The 20,215-nt window shown below is 41.6% G+C and overlaps 1 protein-coding gene and 2 long non-coding RNA genes across 7 annotated transcripts in view; 2 read left to right on the top strand and 1 right to left on the bottom strand.

Annotated features, from left to right (window-relative positions):
- The window catches only part of S6kII (Ribosomal protein S6 kinase II), a 156,362-nt gene that overhangs the window by 90,029 nt on the left and 46,118 nt on the right, over window positions 1-20,215 (bottom strand). Inside the window, exon 1 of one of the 4 annotated variants that reach the window (XM_086985823.1) lies at window positions 1,811-1,965. The exons of the other annotated variants lie outside the window; for them this stretch is intronic. The gene's annotated coding sequence lies outside the window, so the exon portion shown is untranslated. Of the gene's footprint in view, window positions 1-1,810; window positions 1,966-20,215 lie in introns of those variants that run through there. 4 annotated transcript variants of the gene reach the window in all.
- On the top strand, window positions 2,222-5,542 carry LOC147756826 (uncharacterized). Its single transcript, XR_015325423.1, has 2 exons — window positions 2,222-2,687; window positions 5,287-5,542. It is a non-coding gene; the product is annotated as an uncharacterized LOC147756826 (long non-coding RNA).
- On the top strand, window positions 15,481-19,313 carry LOC111248055 (uncharacterized). Of its 2 annotated transcripts, none has more exons than XR_002672384.2 (3): window positions 15,481-15,589; window positions 18,157-18,251; window positions 18,761-19,313. It is a non-coding gene; the product is annotated as an uncharacterized LOC111248055 (long non-coding RNA). The 2 variants fall into 2 exon arrangements; XR_015325421.1 differs by lacking the exon at window positions 15,481-15,589 and adding an exon at window positions 17,170-17,735.

The following is a 20,215-nucleotide window of genomic DNA, read 5'->3' as shown; positions in this document are numbered from 1 at the left end:
CGCCCCCTGTTGTTAAAGTTACCAACAGCAGCTGTAGCAGAATGAAAGCATCATCCAGGTCGCAACAGCATTAGTAGTGCAGCGCCGGCCAGAACACCGACATCACTGACATTGATTACTATGACCTCTATGCGTAACTAACTCTCTTTCAGTAGAACTGGTAACGGCGTCAATGGAAGCAACGGCGAATGCAGCGTTGTCAACACACGCTCGCATATGCTTTCGCAAATGCGCATACATAGACTAACCAACAGGACCACACAGTGGGTCCTGCTTACAAAGCCAATATACAGCAACTGGTCACTAGTCTTAATACTGGGCACTATTTACGGCCGTGCTGGGCTATTGTTGTGCCTGCCTTCCTGTGTCTAAATTAAATTGACGGTAATAGGGACTGAATAGGCGATACAAGCCTGTCGCTGTCGAAGTTACGGTCTAACGCCAACGCTGGTGTCAAAAAAGCGCCACCAGCCGCGGCTTCAGTGCAGAAACAGAAGGGAGGCAGCTTTAGCATCGTTTGAGTCTCGAGCCAGCCGATCAGCTGATGCTCCCGTAGAGGCTACAGCCGCTGCTTCAGCCTTACGGAATGGTGCTGCTTGCGAAACGATCGTCATCATAATCATCGCCGTAATCGTGATCATTGACATTCGTCGGTGCCGCTAAAGCTTCATAGTAGCATCAGAACTCAGTAGCGCCCTGGCGTCACGAAGTTGTATACGGTACAATGGCTACGATGTTGTAAACAACTAAAACTTGTATTTGCAGTGCTAATAACGCGGGAGGATCCTGCCATGTGAGGAACAACGCGAGACAAAGGGAAAATGAAGAGTTAGTCTCAGAAAGCATCAGTCTGCGACGGTTTTAGCAGTCCCACATAAGGCCTGAAAAAGATTCTTGCCGAGTCAAAGTCAATCAACGTTTTAGGAGGACCTGTACCATGTAGCCGCTTTCAGTTACCTTGAATGGAGAACTTTGCTGTAATATTTAGCTGTGGGACAGGTAGTATTCCCTAAGTAAGGCTTAAAAAATATACTCTTAACCACGATTAGGTACCGTGATGTAAAAATCGGTTCTTGATTCCGAATATTAAACTTTAGATGTCAAACTGAACTCAGTAATCCTTGCCTCTACCTAAGCGCAGACCTAAGTTCCTGCAGTGAAGTATTGTATATTGATGTATGTACTATTGAATAAATTGACTTCACGTTTTACAGGTTACTTGAATAAAGGAAATCTTTATGTTAATTTCTGCCTTTAGAAAATTACTAATGATATGTGGGGACTGATCATTGCCATCGCAACATTACAACTTCATGAAGTATTTAGGGATGCTGGATAGTGAAAAATATAGCTAGCAGCGGTGGAAGTATTGGCTACACTACAGTGGAAAAAAAAGGCTCACATTGACCCTAAAACTTGTGTTTCGGTGCTTTTGCTATCTTCATCTAATCTCCCTTAACCTTGCGATTGAGGAGGCAACACATAGATCAAAAACGGAACGCCTAAAAAAAGTTAATAGGGAGGTCAACGGTAGCGATAGCAATCGTTGTGTAAGAATGTACATGCATCGTACGCACGGCATTCTGATAAAAATGAGATTGCTATTTCTTAAATAGTAATGTCTATGTGTCTTAGACATTGAGTCATTTACTTCCATCTGCCTCCTGGCAGACTGAAAGCAACTTGTCCCAATCTGCACTTGGCTATTCACTGCAAAGTTTTTTTTCTTTGTTTTTCAGTGTTTGTTTGCGTAAAAATTCAATAATCCTACTATTGTTTTGTAATAGTAAAAAAAAAAAATCAAACTCACAGCTGCAGTCGAACGCTAGTGAGACAAAGCCGCTTCGGTCCTTGCCTGGCAGGCCCGCAGTACGACATCGCTTGCTTCGGCCGGCACATAATATCAACATTTTATGTCACTTCAATTAACTTTCCTTTTGTAATCGTGCCATGAAATTTCAGAAACAGCAGGTGACTGCCCCTGAAAAACGTGTTCTACCATACAGAAATTCATATTTGTCAACAAGTGACGTATCGTAATCAACCAGGGAAGTGTTCTCGTAATAGTCGCCAGTAAAATTCGCCTGTGGATATTGACACTCTGCTATCATTCGTAATTATCTGTCTCGTGCATATCTCTCAGCGAGACGCAGCTGGAACTTGAGATGGAATAGGGCATTGTTTACGAAAGTCCAGTTTATACATGTCATGCTGTGTTATAGCATTTGATTACAAAAAAAATCTACATACAGCATTACTACGACAAAAACAACAACAATGATCATGGAGCTATGCACAGTATGGTGTCGTGCATGCTCGCCCCATAGGTACGAATGAGCAGTTCAGCTCGTGCGTGGACCCATACTCATAGCGAGTTCAATAATATAAAGCTTCAACTACGTAGTTACGAAGTGCAATAGGTACGACGATCGTTTCTGAGACTTGACGTTGAGGTGCACACGTCTCTCAAGGTACGTCTGTCTCGATCGTGCAACACGATCCAGATGTTGCCATAACTTGGCATGTACATCAACGTATGCCCTTTCAGGTAAAGGGACATCTACCAGTCTATTATGGGCTAAAACACTGGGCATTTGCCCATGCGGCTGGATCACTAAAAGTAACCACAAATAACAGAAGAACCTGTTTCAACGCAATGTCAATTTTAATAGTGGCTCTTGTGTACGGTAATTCGTATAGGGATAACTTGCGTAAACTTCCATACCTGTAGAGTTGAACCATACCTTTGTTTTTTGTGCCCACGCTGTAATAATAGAATCCTTCCTAAATGAAGCAAGTTTCCAGTAGCAGAAGGTTTCTGCAGCAGCGAGGTCTAGCGTCGATGATGTTTGGTGAAGTAGTACGAAGAAAAATGAAAAGAATTTGCCTGACGGAATTATTCCTTTGTAATATTTACTTTAGCGCAAAGTGATCCTATCATAGTGTTAAGCTCATGATAGTAGCATCATCGGCTGTGCGCTTCAGGCTTGCTCCTATCCCTCTTATTATCCATCCGTCAACAGACCTTCCATCGCATATACCGATATAGGCTTTGCGCGCCCATTGTGATTCTTCTGTGAGTAGGAAAGCTCTCCACAATCGATCATTCTTAGAAAGGAAACGACAGCAATGAAAAATGCAAAATTTGAAAATAAAAAAAGTGACGATGACGACGCATTATTTTGTTCAATATTTTCGAAGGGATTCTATTTATCTTCAGAGGCCTGTTTCCCACGAACGATTTGTCATTGCGTGATGACTATTACCTCGCGATAACGCATATGGTGTCACGTCGAAAATGAATGTTAGCTGGGAAACCACAGCTAAAACAGAAGTAGCTGGCTCGCTTTTCAATTCGATTGATTATAATTATCATTGTTAATAAGGCGCACGAAAAAGAAGCATATAAAGGTAGTTGTTATTGCCCTAACTTTAATTGTGTGTGTCGCTTAGGCGATATGGTCAGAATACGTTTGTGTGTGAGCGTGCGTACATGGCGGATGAGGCAACTTTGATTTCGTGCTTCCATTAAATCTTGGGATTTTTATTTTAATCGGTTACGTTTCAGTGTCCGTATTCTATAAGTACGATAAGCTTTCTCAACAACAGAATACGCCAAAGGCAGCGCCGGCTGTAAATTTACTACTTTTAATACCCACTCCACTCTACGTGGGTCAATTAAGCCGAGCCAGCGAAGTGTCTGCCGGTTTAGATTCTATAAACGTTTTTATATTTGGAGCCAACGATGTGAATAGATTACTTAATCTGTCATAGATATCTAAATCCAAACGGATTTTTTTCTTCAAATTCTATTGCACTTCATAATATGTCATAGACTCGGCGACCGGAAAAGCCCGTCGAATTCTGAAAATCTGCGAAGGGAATAAAAATCAAAAACAGATCCATCGCGCGCCATCGTTCGTGCTAGTTAACAAACATAAAGTTAATTAGCTGCAAAGAACAAACTCACTGAACTAAAGGTCTCACTTATAAACTTACTCGCTTTATTAACAATTGTTTCGTATAATCGACGTTCTAGGGCGTTGTTTTATTAAATGTCATAGCATTCGCGAGCGTTTTTATTTGCTCCAGTCATTCTACAGTTAGCTACTTATAACATACAGGCGCTCCGTATAGAAACTCATAATTATAACTACAATTATCATAACTAGACAAAGCCGAAACATTAGAGCTTTTGTACTTTTAATGAAGTCAGGCTTATAAATCGTCGCAATGAAAATGTATCTGTCAATTAATTTTACGCCCGGGTCGAGCGTGAGCACGCTTCATTGCGTGATCACTCGCAATGCTTGGAGTAATTATTAGAATTAGGGTACAGAAAGCAGTGCCTAGAGCATTTAGCTAATCAGTTTATCTTGGTTACATAACCTCATGTCGGGATAACTTTATTTCTGTAGATAAAAGTTGTTGTAAGTGCGGTTACTCAACATTGGTGCCCTTGTAAAATTCGACAATACCCGTGCCCCACTGTACCACGGGCATTTTTTTTCGCCACATTACAAGTAAGAAATGTACTGATATACACGATTGTCAAACACAGCGTCACCATGGGTGAAGATTGAAGAGTTAAATCGTTTGTGGGATTGCTAGCACCCAACTGAGGCTCAAAATATGCTCGAAGAAACTTTAGGTTATGAAGCCAACACATTTTTTTCTGTCACCGATATGACCTGCGGTACAGTTCTAGTTAAGGCCACGCTTCTGATCAAACAAAAGCCTCGCAGCACAACGGTCAAATAAACTAAGGTCAATGGGACGGAAAGTCCATACTGTTTATGCAGTAATCATAAACGATCCCATAACTTCCTGTAAGTAACCGGAAAAAAATAGACCTTGCTTGGTCTAAATAATTAATCTACATCTTTTCACATGTACGCCCAATCGAATCATGGTTGTCCAAGGCCAGATAGAACGACAACTTGTCTCTACTTTATAGAAAGATAAAAGCTACATATTGTTCTTATTTAAAGTATGTTAAAAGGTTTAACAAAGGATTCTACTTTTTGCATATCCATCTCGATTCAAAACTTGGTTACATTGATCAGGACATTCAGTAATACAATAGAGAATACTTACCTGAAAGCGTTAAGTAAAGAGAAACATTGTTCAAGCTTATTATGTTCTACGAGTGAAGTACACCCGATAGCAGTTGCTGCTGCAACATTTAAATCATTCAAATGATAAAGGACCAGATTAATCCCGTAATAAGAAAATGCTGCCTGGGTTAATAATTAGCGCTTTGTTTGTGTAACGCTGTTATTTTAGTTCTGACTCGGCCATCAGTATACCCTGGAGGCCAATCAAAATGCTGAAATTTTATCTTACTTCCTGCTTTGGCATAACAACCTTAGGACCTCTTCCGAAATGACCCGAAGTGTTAATTACATCTGTGCATCAACAAAACAACAGCTTCATCTCATAAATACATATGTCTCGCCGTTCGAACTTCATGACCTCCTTCCAACAGACAACCTGTATATGCATGGCATAAATATAATAAAACTATGTGTACGATCTCTAAGGCTGTCTTTTTGATGAAGTTGTCTAGCTTTGCTCATAAAAGCTATTCTCAGCTGTTGCATATGTCTTAGACATGCCGTGTTCCTTGATAGACGGACATACATGCTCACTGAAATGTGTGCCTATGTATGAAAGCTATGTGCCTGTATGTGCGCAACTTAGACAGTACATATTTTCGTATTATTGATATGTGCATAGCGGGATTTGTGCAGCTTTTGCGTTTCTGGAGCGAAAGCCCCGATCACGACTATGGGAGACTGCAGAGTGGATGCCGTTGGCTGTGGCTAGCCTCTTCCAGGGAACCCGGGTATGGGCGATTGCATAAACAAAATACCCCAGCCCCATCGGCTGCCACGTAGCACCCACCAGTGCTTGCAGTTTATGTGGCAAATGAGGTTGCCTGTTTGTTCGGTTAATAGGTATCATGGTTAATAGATATATTACGACGGAACTAACTATTCTGAACTGAGTAGGCATGGGAATGGAGCGTACTACACATAGATGACGAGCATGTCCATACGCTACTTTGAACGCTTTTTAAACGAATTTTTATTTCTGTCACATTTTTTCATTGGTTAAAGTTGCCAGTTAACATCAACTTCTCCCTAGTGTTTTATTAAAGGATATAAATCATAGGTGCAACAGATTTCAAAATCAGGAGACGTTCATTTCGCGACAAACTCAAATGTCACAAAAACTAACCTTACGATAATATCAAATAGAATAACTAAATTAATTATACACAATTTAGTATTTTTTACATTTATTTAATTTTTCATAATAATAAATGAATAATAAAATTTCAGATCGCCACAGGGGTACGGCAACACCTCACAGCCATAATGATAATAAAACCTCGATTGACATTGGGCTTGTACTAACCTCATCGACTATCCGAAGTACGTCTGATCTGAAATTGTTCACCTTTACACGTAGTTGATTTGTCCTGATTTCGTTCCCCCAGCTCCTCTTTAACAGTATTTTCATTAAATGTATATATATTAACGTGAAATTTTACAGATAAAGCAGTTTCGATGTTTTCAAGTTAGTAACCTAGTGGATTGTTCCCCTAGTCGGTACGTCTAGTGCTGGTGTAAAGCATTGTCTTAGGGAGATTCTCCAACTTGTACGCACCACGTGACTCAAAAGAGTCTGGATAAACTCTCCTGATACGGTCAGCTGGTAAAACAATGTTTATAGGTGATTCTGGCTTCGGTTCTTCGAGTTGCTATTTGAGTTGGAACTGGGCTTCTTACGCTAAATCTATTAAAAGTATGAGGTTAATCTGGGGCTATCAGTTTTATTGTATCATAAAAAACAAAACGTGTATAAATTACCTGCCACATCGATAATGTGGAATAGAACATTCCGATGATTGACAATCTATAGTATGTAGAAACGTTATTAAATGTAGAATATATAGGAAACTTGTTAGCTATTTTCGTGTCGTGTTTTGACCTTAGGGACTTAGCTGTCAGGTACGCTGCCAAAACAGACCCATTGATTTGCACTACACAGGACAGAAACCTCCATAAATGTTCGCTTTCAGGAGACGCTAAGGTTAGGATTAAAGGCTAGCTAGGTGACGGTGGTTGCAGCACTAAATATGGCGGAAATCGTTCGTGGTAGGTTAAACGAGCAGCGTACTATACTGAAGAGTTCAGAACCGTCATCATCATCATCCGTCTAAGGAGAAATAATTGGCTAACTAACATGCTTTCAAAAGAGATCGGCAAGAGAAATTAGACAACCGTTGAGTCGATTTAGTGTACTGGCTTCAAGTCGGCGTATACCACGCTTCTTCGTTTCTGCATACGGTTCTCGAGACGTATTTCTATATCTATAAAGCTAGCCAGCCGGGCGTCCACTAGCAATTGTATCATCAACAATCATTCGTACTGTACATTTACATGTAAGTGGTAATAACATTATCAAGTGCTGCTTATTTCGCCTATGCAAACGGATCCCGCACTCGCGACAAAAACGGCAGCGTCGTCGGCGGCATCAGCCGTTATACTAACGGAAATTCTCCACTTTACGATTAGCAATGACAGGGTGGCCTTTCGCCAGTACTAAACTATAACCCTTTTATCTCGGAATGCAGCTGTGAGGATTAGATCAGACTCGTTAGTCCTTCGAATATATAACAACTTCTTGACTGAAAAACACAGTTAAATCCTAGCAGTGGCGGGCGATGCGGTCAGAGATATCGTTCGCACACAAAAATCAATTAGGACATCCAAAATCATACAGAGTTAGGACCAAAAATCTTAATGGAGTTGGCCTTGTTGGTGGGTAAGCTCTGCATACCAAATGTACAACAGAACCCTAGTTGACAAGGCCATTACGTCTTCTTTCACCTTTCTTGTTCTTTGTGCTATTAACTTAGACGCAATCAAAATCAACCACGAAAAACAACAGAACAGAACACCGTTGCTACATACTGAAACGTGTCCACCCACACCAATATATATTTTATTTATGATTTAATTTAATATTTATGAGAACAAGTTTAAAAAATTTGGTATAAGTATCGCTATTACTAACAACTGTTTGCTGCAATATAGTTAAGTAAAAGCTACGGAAAACACATTTACACAATATAGAATATTGTGTACTTCACGAACTTGCAATGGCACACATATATATATATATATATGCATTCTGTTTTCCTACGTACACATATGTATTTGCTGGCATGGTTGGCAATGTGGAGTACGTGAAAACTGGCAAACACGTTTTGATTCCTTCAGTCACGAAATGTTACTTAGTGCTTACCACCTATCGGGGTTGTTTTGTTCTCGAAGATCCGTGAACGTATCCCATGGACTTGCTTACGGCTTCTGTAAGGTGCTGCAGAAATAATAAGCCTGCTTCTATCAGAACAGAGCCGAAAGATGATAGAGACGGTAGAACAGCCCGACATCTAACGAATGAATGATGTGCTATGGACATAACTATTTCACGGACCATTTCGGCGATTCTCAATGTCATTTTTTGATTACATCGGTACATTTCGAACGATGTATCAGCAACGACAGACAAAATGCAACGATCTACTGCGTTGACGATGTTTACTTTTGCATAAAATTGTAAAGCCTTGAAATAAAAGCATTACGGTTATTTTCTAAGGCCAGATTGCTGGTTAAGTAATATGGTCTTTTCATAATCATCTTCGACCGTTAACGACAGCTAGAGCTTATCCTACGCATTGTTGTTATCTCTAAGCACACATTCAAGCGAGAACGAAAAACGTGTATTTCAGCCAGGGCCTTGACTAAAGGACCACACTCATGACAATTCATTGCCATAAATGATGGGGAAAATTGTAGCAATTGAAATTCTGGATACGTCATCGATGGTAACTGAGCTAGCTGCCTGCCATCCTCCCGCGTTTGTACTCTGCCGCTACGCCTCGAAAAACTTCACACCTTTTTGTTTTCAAATAATTCTGAGCCCTAAACATACATGCGTTGACACAAACACACAGATGTCTTTGTGTACAATACTTGAACATGTCGTGCCGACAGCTGCTGGAGTAGTACGCTCGCGCGTCGTGACGGCCAGCTTCCAAGGAGCAACGATGACTGAAGCAGTAGCGGCAAAAGAAAACACTAGGATAATTTTCTAACGTGATCACTGAATACCACCATTTGCATCCTCCCTCTGTTCATCACGTGTATAATACATTTTCATCATGATGACCCCCATCTCCCCCCCCCCCTGATGATGACCTCAGACGTTTCATTACTTTCGGTGAATCTTGTCATTGCTTTGCATGTATACATTCCACGTTGTTACATTTGCGCGGCATATCTCGTTTCAACCCCTAATTTACTGCTAGTTTCCAAATACTGCATCTCCAGGCATCGGTACGTTCAGCTATGTATATATCGGTAGAGGTTCTACTTCTAGAAACCTCATAAGCCGTTGGTTAAACGAGTTCAATGAACACAACTTTGAACTTTGTCTGCCAAAAGGTTCCTGCAAAGGCGAATAGCGAACAGAAAAAAAAAAGTTGATGACCCATCTCAAAGTTAGCAGTTACATTTAGTTAAATGTAGAACTATGATATTCGAATGAGTTTGGCCGTTCATGATTTTAAACAAACATGAACAAATCACTGCCGTACGATATAAGCAGAAATGGATGTAGAGACGATAGCTTCCGTTCGTTTCAACAACATTGTGACACTGACCTGTTCTTTCACCGAGTTGTGACTTGTAATGGAAAACGAAATTTCTATGACGGCGACATTGATGAGCGGACTCAGCGGGACACCAGCATCAAGTCAATGGTTAGTTAAGAAAGTGTATGGTGTTTGTTTGATGGTTTAATACTGGCGTTATCCGCCACAGCTTCATAGAACCATAGGTACGATTGAAGTGTACCTTTAAGAGTTGAAGGAGATGTCGGAACTCCATTTAAAGGCCAGATTTCTACAACAACAGGATAAATAATTCACCATATAGATGGCAGTGCGTTCAGTGTATGTACTGAAAATAAAAATGACCATCCCTACCTTCTATGTGTATATGACTATACTAAAAAGCATTGTAATATTAGCCAATAAAACCTTTTATACCGATACATTTTAGACGTAAGCTAACGCTATAACCTTGAAATATAACGTTACACAACTGTATCAAGGTGTCCCCGTTATATTTTGCATGGTGAAAACCGCTCCTCACTAATTTGTGCGCAAATTTTGACAGATGTAAATTTAAGACTTCTTTGAGGTTAGGAGGCCTTCAGCTTATGTCAGGTGACTGTTGCTCTATTGTGTTCAATAGTATAGACAGCACCACTGGCGGTGGCCTGATTGACCGGCCGCGCATGACAAAAGCTTGTCATTGCTTTAACGAAAGCGCCATTGTTAATAGAACTCTTGTATTTAAGTCTGTTACGCACATATAGGTTTACAAATGTACATGCAAGGCTATCGAAGTATACAATAATGTATCAGAAGTGGTTCCGGCATAAAGAAGAAGTAAGTTCACCATGAAAGATTCGTTTTTCCATCGTTTGACACTGAAGGGGGATGGAAACATACGCCATTGACGAGTCCCTGAACCTGACATTCTTCTTATGCTAGCGACACTCTTGTTGATATAACTGCTCTCGCTTTTTGCCATGCGCGTTTCTTCCTGGCAGCCCAAAAGTACAATGAATTCGAATAAAAGTATACTCTTCCGATTTAATGGCCGCTTCGAAGCCAAGCTACGATAGGCCGGATTAATAACGTAAAACTCGACATACCTATTGCCACCCTTTCTGAACGTTTCTCCCACTGTTCTTACAGAGACCTTTTATCATGAAGTCCCATTTTCCAACGTTTCCGCGGGTTCCCCCTCGCCTCGAATAGATTAACTCTCAGAGTTGCAGGAAGGACGTGGCGTATATATATGATAGCGATGCGGCAATCACTGGGGGCTGCGACCATTACAGAGATACCCAGATATTAAATGCTGGGAATATGAGATTAGATTCTCGTTGTTCACGCAGGGCAATGCTACTATTGCAGTTACTTTACTCGGATAGTTCAGGCCAAACGATGGTTTACCCGACATGTTGGTCTAGTTCAACTTAACTAACCAATGGTTAGAGTTGAGCTAGAACATGGCGACTGGTATCCACAGCAAGCGTAAAAAGCTTTCGATGGGTCACATCTCGTGTGCGGCACGTACGACTCGTGCATTATTCGGAAACGATATGATACGTAGCCATTTAAACCTGATGTGTATGGGAACGTACATTTCGCCAGCGTATTTTTCTCTATGCGTCTTAAACGTAATTTATATACAGATACCATGTGTGTTAATCCGATGTCTGTCACGGGGCAGCTTAAGCGGTGTCTGCAAATTCTCGACTAAATCTAATTAGTTGACGTCGCCGACGCAAAAGCCTGACTTGGCAAGAAACCACATTTTGCTTCAAATGATCAGAAGCCGACCTTTATCCATAAGCTGAATACTTTTTTGCAGAGTTCTACAATAAATATGGGTTGTTTTGTGCAAATTCCCTATCCTATCAATAGTACCGAGGGAATAAAATATCCGCAAAAGAGAAATTCTAACGCCATATATAGAAGTTTTTGCCGTGACGAATTACTCTGGGGGTAATCTGCGACTGTTAGTATATTTGCTTTGTTTTGCAAAGCAAAAACTCCGCTAGCGTCACGGCAGCAGAAATCTCTTTGACGTAGGCCGATAGCAAGTACAAAGGGTAAGCGGTGTATGCTATTACTTCTTACACTGATACTGCTGATATGACAAAAAAAAACCATTGTCCCTGACATTGTTGGTTCTATACCTAAAGCTCATGCCCCTGTTGAACAGAATTTTTGTCATTGGCTGAAATTAGTACCCGATATTAATACGATTAGGAGGAATTAGCGAATAATCTCAGCTAAAGCGACACGGAGAGAAAATTTGCCAAGACCAAGACGGATCGGAAATCACGATTCAAACCGGTGCGCGGTTATTGACGATAGCGGAAGCGCTATCTAGCGCGTTTTGTTCTCGACGTCTAAAATTAGACCTAGCTTTCATACTTTGCGTCTGATATGAAGCTGTATGTATTGGAGAAGAGGACGTCTTCAAAGACCTGTTTAAAAGGCTTCCTGAAATATATTTCCTCAAAGAGGTCAAGAAGGCTTTATATAGTATTAGCTCAATCCTGTAATAGCCGGCGTACTCGCATCACCTCCAAAATCGTCCGCACCAGTGGCTTCCGGTGATAAGAGATTAGGGATGCATTACTGAAAGATTTAGAACCAAAGAACTACTTGCAAGGGCACTTAGAGTGTCCGAAAATGGATACTTTCGTGGCCTGCAATAGAGGATTCAGGCCTGAACTAGCAATATATCTGCACAAATCGTTTTTTGCTATTGTAGAGATCCTCAAAAACAGCTGGATTTGGATTGAATATTAAATTTTGGGTTAGTTCACCATATGCTTATAGAGAATTGTTTCAGGACATTTCTGCTTCGTCATGTACCGTACTACTGTTGCACAGTGTCTGTGAATAAAGGCTTCTCATGAATTGTAATCAGCGGAATAATCTGTGCAACTAGTCCTTGCCATCCAGTATATTATATTGCGTACTTTTCCTCCGTTGATTTACTTTACTTTCCTTTAGGCAGGACAAGCTAGGACCCGACGCTATTCATGCGACTTGATTGTCTTCTTCACTCGCAGTGTCAGTGTGCCCAGCGGTATTTCGTAGGAGCGGTTACGTTTACGTACGTCTTGCTTCGTTCGATTGAGTTTTACTTAGTATAACTACCGCAGGACTAAAACTGCTAGATAACACATATCATTTTGTTAACCTGACCGTTTTTCACATTCACGTCCTACGCGTAGACAGCAGAGGATAAGTGCCGCCATACACGTTTATCTTTTACCACATCAGACACTTTGTTCCCATGGACGATTGTGCGATAAAGGCGTTACCGACTAAAAAAAAAATTTCGCGCACACACTTTCGCGCTCGACGCCAATCTAACTCGACAAGTAGGTTCTTCTAGCAGAGTTCCCTTTAGACTAGACTTTCGACCCAGAAGGGGGATAGGTTAGCTCTATTTTCGCCTTGCCGTTCCTGACTTTTACCTGCTTGTTCTCATACTGGTCTCTGGTGCTAATGGTCCCTAAGATGTGACCACCTTTTGCGGCCTGGCTCGTTGTTTCAGAGTCGTTTCCATCCCATCACCCCTGACACGCATTGCATCAGCCTTCCTTAGCTCAGTCACTACCTTTTTGAGTCCCAGTTTGTTTTTCATTCGTACTTACGTCGAGTTCGTTTACCTAGCTACAGATAACCGAATCTATCATTTACAACGCCTTCACAAGTCGATACTCGCAGCAGTGCTCGCTCTCTGCTCGCTATTATGAAATGGGGGCTTGAGCGATAGCGAAGGCGCCAGCTGCCTTATGCGTTAGTGTCAGAAGCGACTTCGTAAGTGCTTTCGTTTGGCTTGCAGACCTAAGCATCGCAACAGAAGCAGCGACCAGGTATCAAATGGCCGGCGACGATGTTAAAAGGGGAAGAAAATGTTTTACTCCTTGTGACGTATCTGATTCTTTTACGTCTTTCGGTCTTTCGCTCCGTCTTCGAAGTCAGCCAACGCGACCACCTCGCCATCTATTGAGCCTCGTGCGTCTGTTATTGAGCCTTGGCTGAAAGCTAGGCCACCTTGAAAAGTTGGCAGATAATTACCCTTCAATCCAGCGAGAGAACAGGAGCTTTTCTAAGCTTTACCATTCTAAGTGAACTTTTTTTCACGACTATTTATTTTTAGACGAATTGTGTTTAAGACTGAAACAGTTAGGCAGGGTTATTGTTGCTCCAACCAGAGTTCTATTCCTTCAGTTTAATTCGTCGCGTGATTAACAAGACGCTCAATCTTCAAACTGATACGCTCCCCATAGATTCACTAGTTGCCATATCCAATTATGTGATGATCGTCTCATTAATAGCAAAGATCGAAGATACAATTGCTTCCGCAATCGATATGTATTAGAGAAAATATAAACGTATGCTTACTCGAAAACGATTAGGTTCCTATGAATGACGGGGTCCTCCCTACGGTCTATGTGGCTAGGGTTTCTGGTTAAAGCTCTCCCTTACTCAACTGATAGTAATTATTTAAATATCCATAAGCGAAACGCATTACGAGGTATGCGAATTCTGTGTATGCAAGGAGGCAATCCTATAGGCCTATGTGATAGCACACTGCTCGACTTTTATCAATGATGTCAGGCATGCAAGGTGAAATCATTATATATATTATTATATATATTATATTTTTTAATTATATATATATATATATATATATAATAATAGTGTTATCGTTATCACAGGATTTAGAAATGAAATTCTGTAACGATTTTAAAAACAAAAAACCATACGGCAAATGCAGAGAAATTGCTTCTAGTGTTAATCGTAATTTAATACTTAGTAGCGAACGACCAAAAAAGGCGTAGAACATGGAGCTAAGGCCTTTAGTAGGACAGATCCGAAAATTTTGCTAGGAAAGGTAGTGATTTCGCTTAGCCTGTAGAACTGAAGAACATTACGGTTTCCATAAGGCTTACCTACTAGCTCGACATAGATGTAGAGATCACACTTCTATAGCCTAAACGCCGCGTGGCTACTGTGCTTGAGCGAACAAACGAACCGACATTTAATTTGTCTAAGTCGTTTGAGAAATAGTATAACCTAATACGACCGCTACATGACGTCTCCCTTTCGCCTACTTTGATCGATTTAATCTTAGTGAGCCATACACGAAGGTTGTTATTATCTTCTGATCTTTCTAATTACCGTTGCAGTTTGAGTCGTCCTGCTGTAACGGCTACGGAAACGCTGGAGACGCTTGTTTCCTGAAGCGGACTGCCGGTTATCTGCTCGGTCGTAGCTCTTGCCCTTTCACGCAAATCGCCGAAGTGACATCTGACAGCGATTGCTCCTTTCTGTAGTTTCCTATCAGCTATTTCTGGCTCAGATGGTATGTCGTGACGACATCACTGTTCGCAATTCGACACTGTCCGCTAACCAATTGCCCTTGTGGTCCAACAAGTGTCCTTCAAACCCCGCATGTCACCGGTACCTCGAACATATGTGGTCGTCAGCAGTCTAATCCACAGTGCCAAGAGCACGATAGTTAAGGTTCTCGGGAACCAACGTAGGACATAGTACGACAGCTAGACAAACTAGTTAGTTCCGGGTTATAACAAAGAAGGTAGTCTGCCGTGCCTTGCAGCCGCTTTTTCTACTTCTGTAGCCTCTGCGTACGGGACGTCAACCGGGAACACTTTAATTTACCAAAACACTCAAGCGGTCGCAACCGCTTAGCTTTCGTCGTTTTCTCTCTTTACTTACTCAACCAGGTGGAGTTGTGTAGATTTACCGGCGTCTGCTATTTTACTATGTCTATCGGTGAATGGGCGTGAGTTTATGCATGTGTGAACGAGCATACCGCGAGAGATCTTTCGGGAGTTCGAGATACCCAACTAACTGCAGACGATCGGAATCAGGCTAGCTGAAGTAAGATAGATAAGTAACCGAAAACTTTGAAAGGGCTAAATTCCCAAAAATGTCCAGGATTAGTACGGGAAAGATACCGAGGAGACAAGCTATATATACCCAGTATATATTCCGCTGTCAGGCGTTGACTGTTAGTTAGTCCTCAGCGGCAGCATGCCATATTGTAGATGCGCCTAGTAGGATAAATTACCGTTAGCATTTCGTAGACATCGACCATACGTACGTCCTTATTTCAAATTCACAGGAATTTTTTTTGTTAAAAGGGACTAATCAGACTCCACACAGAATGTGACAGTTAATCAGATATGGTGGTATTATCATTCATATGGGACATAGGAATCTAATTAATCCAGAAGTTGGACGTAATGGCCGAGATTTTCTCACGCCGATGTCTGCCCGGGGGAACGAATAATGCAGCAGCAATAGTAGCCAAGATCTTGGGCTAAAGAACAGAATATTACAAGACTATCCGCTATCCTTGGCGACCATTCGTGCAAGAGCGACCCATGGAGGCAGAAGCAGCAACACGCTGCCTGGCATTTTACAAAGGGGCGCGTGATGTTGATGCATTTCGCCTGCCGCCTTAACTCGTGTTGTTCCTTTGCGTATTTGCTCGTCTTACACTCGGCCACATGCTTACATTTCACCAGTCCGCTCGGCAGCTTTCTAACCCATTTTTTTTTATTTTATCTACTCTGTCGACTGCTACTACTAGAGCTGCTATTCCCATGTCTCTTAGAAAATTCGAATCATGCGACGCCGCCGCCGCCGTCGCCATCTTATAAAGACAAAGATGTGTGCAAAGTCACACATTTGAGACTACATAGTACACGACACATATATGTACTCGACTTTTGTGACAGGGCCACGAGACAGCTGGCAAAACGTACCGAGGAAACGTATGGGGACGAACAGGCGAATAAGTTCATGCACACCCTCAAGTAGAAGTCATCAAGAAGAAGCTGTGCAGGCCCATGCGTCCTGTTGACATCCCCAACCGGCTGACATCGCAGTGAACGTGTGTCAGGTGAACGACGATATACGCACACAACATCGGACCTACGTTTGTCGCGACCGCGAGCGTTTGTCTATCAATTAGACGTAGCAATTAGATGTAGCTACCTGGCACATTTGATTCTTGATGTTTCCCTTCAGGTCTTGAAAGCGAATTTCTACGACGATACAACATATTTCTGTAATATGTGGTTATTATGGTTACGCGCCTACATACATAATGTACTACTTGGTAGCTTCTCTGAACTGTTGATCTTCTCGTTGCTGCCACCTATCCGGATCGATACGCTACGTACGTCAAGGGAATTGGATAAAAAGTATCGACGCATTATTCGATAATGGCATCTCAGACCGTCACGTGGGTACTCTTTGATCATTTAATCGTGGTCGCGTATGGAGTGGCCATTTTCCCGAACACACACAGGCTTATGATGACACACTTAGTGGTCATGTAGAGTCAAAAGGCATCGTATTAGTTATGCTCAATTCGATAATATCTAAGTAAAGAAAGAAGTGGATAAGCGAAGATAATCGAGGATATCACAACTGATAGACTACGATGGGTTACAGTTGTACAGCTTCATTATCAATACCACTTACCTTAATACTATTCTCAATACTATGCTCATTGAACCACAATGCAATTACACAACGGTACGTGTCGATAGAAACGAATTTGCCTGCGGAACACAACAGTCTATAACCAGTCTCAATGGCACAATGCGAAGTATAGTTTCGCTATAACGTGGTGCAAATCATTCACGCAACGTTATTGCGTGTCGTTGTATATTCGCCGCGAGAAGTCGACCAGATGGGAGCCACCGATCATTGAAATAAACACCTCTCGCGTCAGAATCCTGAAACGATACAGCCATCAGCGAAGATGGAGGCGTTACCCAAACTACTACAGACGACTACGAAATTACAAAAGCTGTCCCTGAACTTCTCCGTCTGTTGCTTTTCTAGCGGTTGCCCCTATTACTAAAATTACTATGAATAGTAATCAGGCAGCATATAACGGGTGTTTAAGTCTATTTTACTTGTTCCTAAAATATTTTTGCCACTTTTTATCATTGTGGAGTCCTTCTCCTTCATCCTTCGTCGCCAGCAATCTCTCCACCGCATAATAGTCGTAAGTTGGTGTTTTATATCGGTATTGGCTTGACTTTCAGCTACGTAGTTTAAAGCAATAAGATCTATTGATAGTTGATCTTTAATTCGCGTATTCAATAGTCTGCGGAACGTAGATGGTCAACGCGCGTGTGTACATATTTCAGTCGATAATAAACAGGTCAAGGGCCCAATTGTGGGCGTCTTATCAGCGGCACAAGCGCTGTCCGCCCAATGTGAGAGACAAACCGATTAACAGTTAGAATGTGTATGCGGGATACTTGCATAATGTATAGTCGCTAATACCGGGTTATATATATAATTACAAGAATTGTTTTACCTTCAAGTTTTTTTTGTTTAATATACCTGCGTTAGACGTTACGTGAGAGAGAATTATTTTAACTACCCAGGTCAACATTAGGAGCTTATCACGACATTTTCAGGTGCGCCCACTCACTGGCTGGCTAACCCCGAAACGTATCGCGATCCAGGTTGAATCTCTTAAACAAGAGCAGAATATACCGTTCATTAGCAAGCGGTATGTGTTCGTGCTGGCACTACGTAATTAGACAATATTGAAGGAGGCAGGACGCCTTCCAGGGTAGAAACGTTCACCCCATTTCCGTTCAACTTTAGCCAGATAACTTTCTTTCGTCTCGTTACGCTCACTACGTTTTAGCATACGCCAAGATGTTAACGAAGAGCAACAACAAGTAAATAGTATTATAAATGAGAGCCCAAGAAAGCCTGCAACATAGCCGTATTAGGCCGATGGTCCTACAAGGCCTGCTGTGACAATAATTCAATTATCCAGCTCAAGCTGAGTTGGATAACTCTGCAAGGTAAAACAGTGGTGCGGCGGGCAAAGATATTAAACTATCCATTCTGCTGTCACAGTCTTAACTTAGGTCAATGCAGAATTTCCGTGCAGAATCAACGAAACGCTTTGAAATGACTTCATGGTAATTCGAAGCACGCTATAATTGTGCACACGCATAGTGTGAGTACGAACCGTTGAGTTAATAACACGAACGAGCATTATTTCAGATCGGCTTTATCATCATCATCATTGTCGTTACCTGCCTTCTCCTGACCACCCCATCGAAACAGTAATGAACGCATCTAAGTTGTGTATACAGCAGCTATGGGGGTTGTTACCTCATGGCACAAGCTATGTCCGAGAAGAGCCTTGCTGCCATTTTGGTTGATCACCTGCGCGCTGTACCGCCTTTCGTGCGCGCATATTGTCCATCTCGTCAGGAAATATTTTGCGATTTGCGTGTTTAACAAGCTAATGCACAGGGCTGTAAGAAAAAAAAATGTAAAGATGAATATATTGCGATGGTATTATGGCTCCTCAATGGGAAGTGTATGTGGGTTACTTATACCTAGTCAGCGGGATATATGCCCTTGAAGACATTATAAGCCAAAGTCTTGATCACCATAGTTCTTCTAGCGTGTTTGCTTAACGCTGTATGTAAATAATCTTCCCACTGAGCCATAATAACATTGATTGACGGAATACGTGACCACTGTTGCTAATGGTAAGAAAAAAGCTCACGCCAATGCTTAAACCGTTTTAATAAAAATTCATATTTTACTTCGGTTCATCTTCGTTTGGTTTTAGCTTTGTCAAGTCCAAATTTATTTTTGAAGGCATCTGTATCTTGTCAAGGGGCCTACTACTTTAAACAACGACAAATCTTGTCCTGTCTTACCTCGATTTTGTTGCTATACCAACATTTTGCAACAGTTTCACTTCTGACGTTACATCGAGCTGTAACGGTTGTAATAGCAACTTGTAACGACACACTGAATCTTATGTTTCTCCTCAGAATGGCCGTACTGTTATCATCCACCTCATCATTAGCATTGTCTCTGCCAATGTACGTTCATTGTGCTTGTTGTTGTCTGCTGGCTTGTCGCTATATACAGTTTCAAGGTGCCAGCGAGTCCAGTTAAGAAACGCAACGGAAAAAGAACCTCTAATGATACTAGTTACTAATGATCTATATAGACGGTGATTCGCAAGGCTTACTGGAAAATAGTAATTATTGCCAGTACTAAAAAAAGGCTCACGCCATTCAAGCCGTACGATGAACGAAAATTACGCAACAAACTCAATCGCATATCAATATAAACTTATAAAAATCCCTAAGTGAAGAGCTCATTGCTGTTGCAGAAATCTGTTGGGCAACAGTAACGCTTACAAGGATGTGCGCTACACATATATACGTACGCTACCGTGATGCGACTGGTACGCAAACACGCATGTGCGGCTATAGCAAGCTCAACAAAATTAGCAGACACCGCTCGGTCTAAGGCCAAACCAGTCTCCTTCAGTACTACAAATCTACTGGAAGTGAACTTGGTGTTCATACAAAAAGTAAAGTACGGAACGCTATCATATCCTGAGCATCATTTTTCGAACTCTTCATCTCCTGTTGCGTAGACAGATATGCCCCTTAGCAAATCCACTCCCAGCCTCAAAAAAACACTGTG

This window comes from Varroa destructor, unplaced genomic scaffold (assembly GCF_002443255.2).
Source record: "Varroa destructor unplaced genomic scaffold, Vdes_3.0 BEIS01000003.1, whole genome shotgun sequence".
Taxonomy (NCBI): Eukaryota; Metazoa; Arthropoda; class Arachnida; order Mesostigmata; family Varroidae; genus Varroa; species Varroa destructor.
This window is presented reverse-complemented; position numbering and strand designations above follow the sequence as displayed.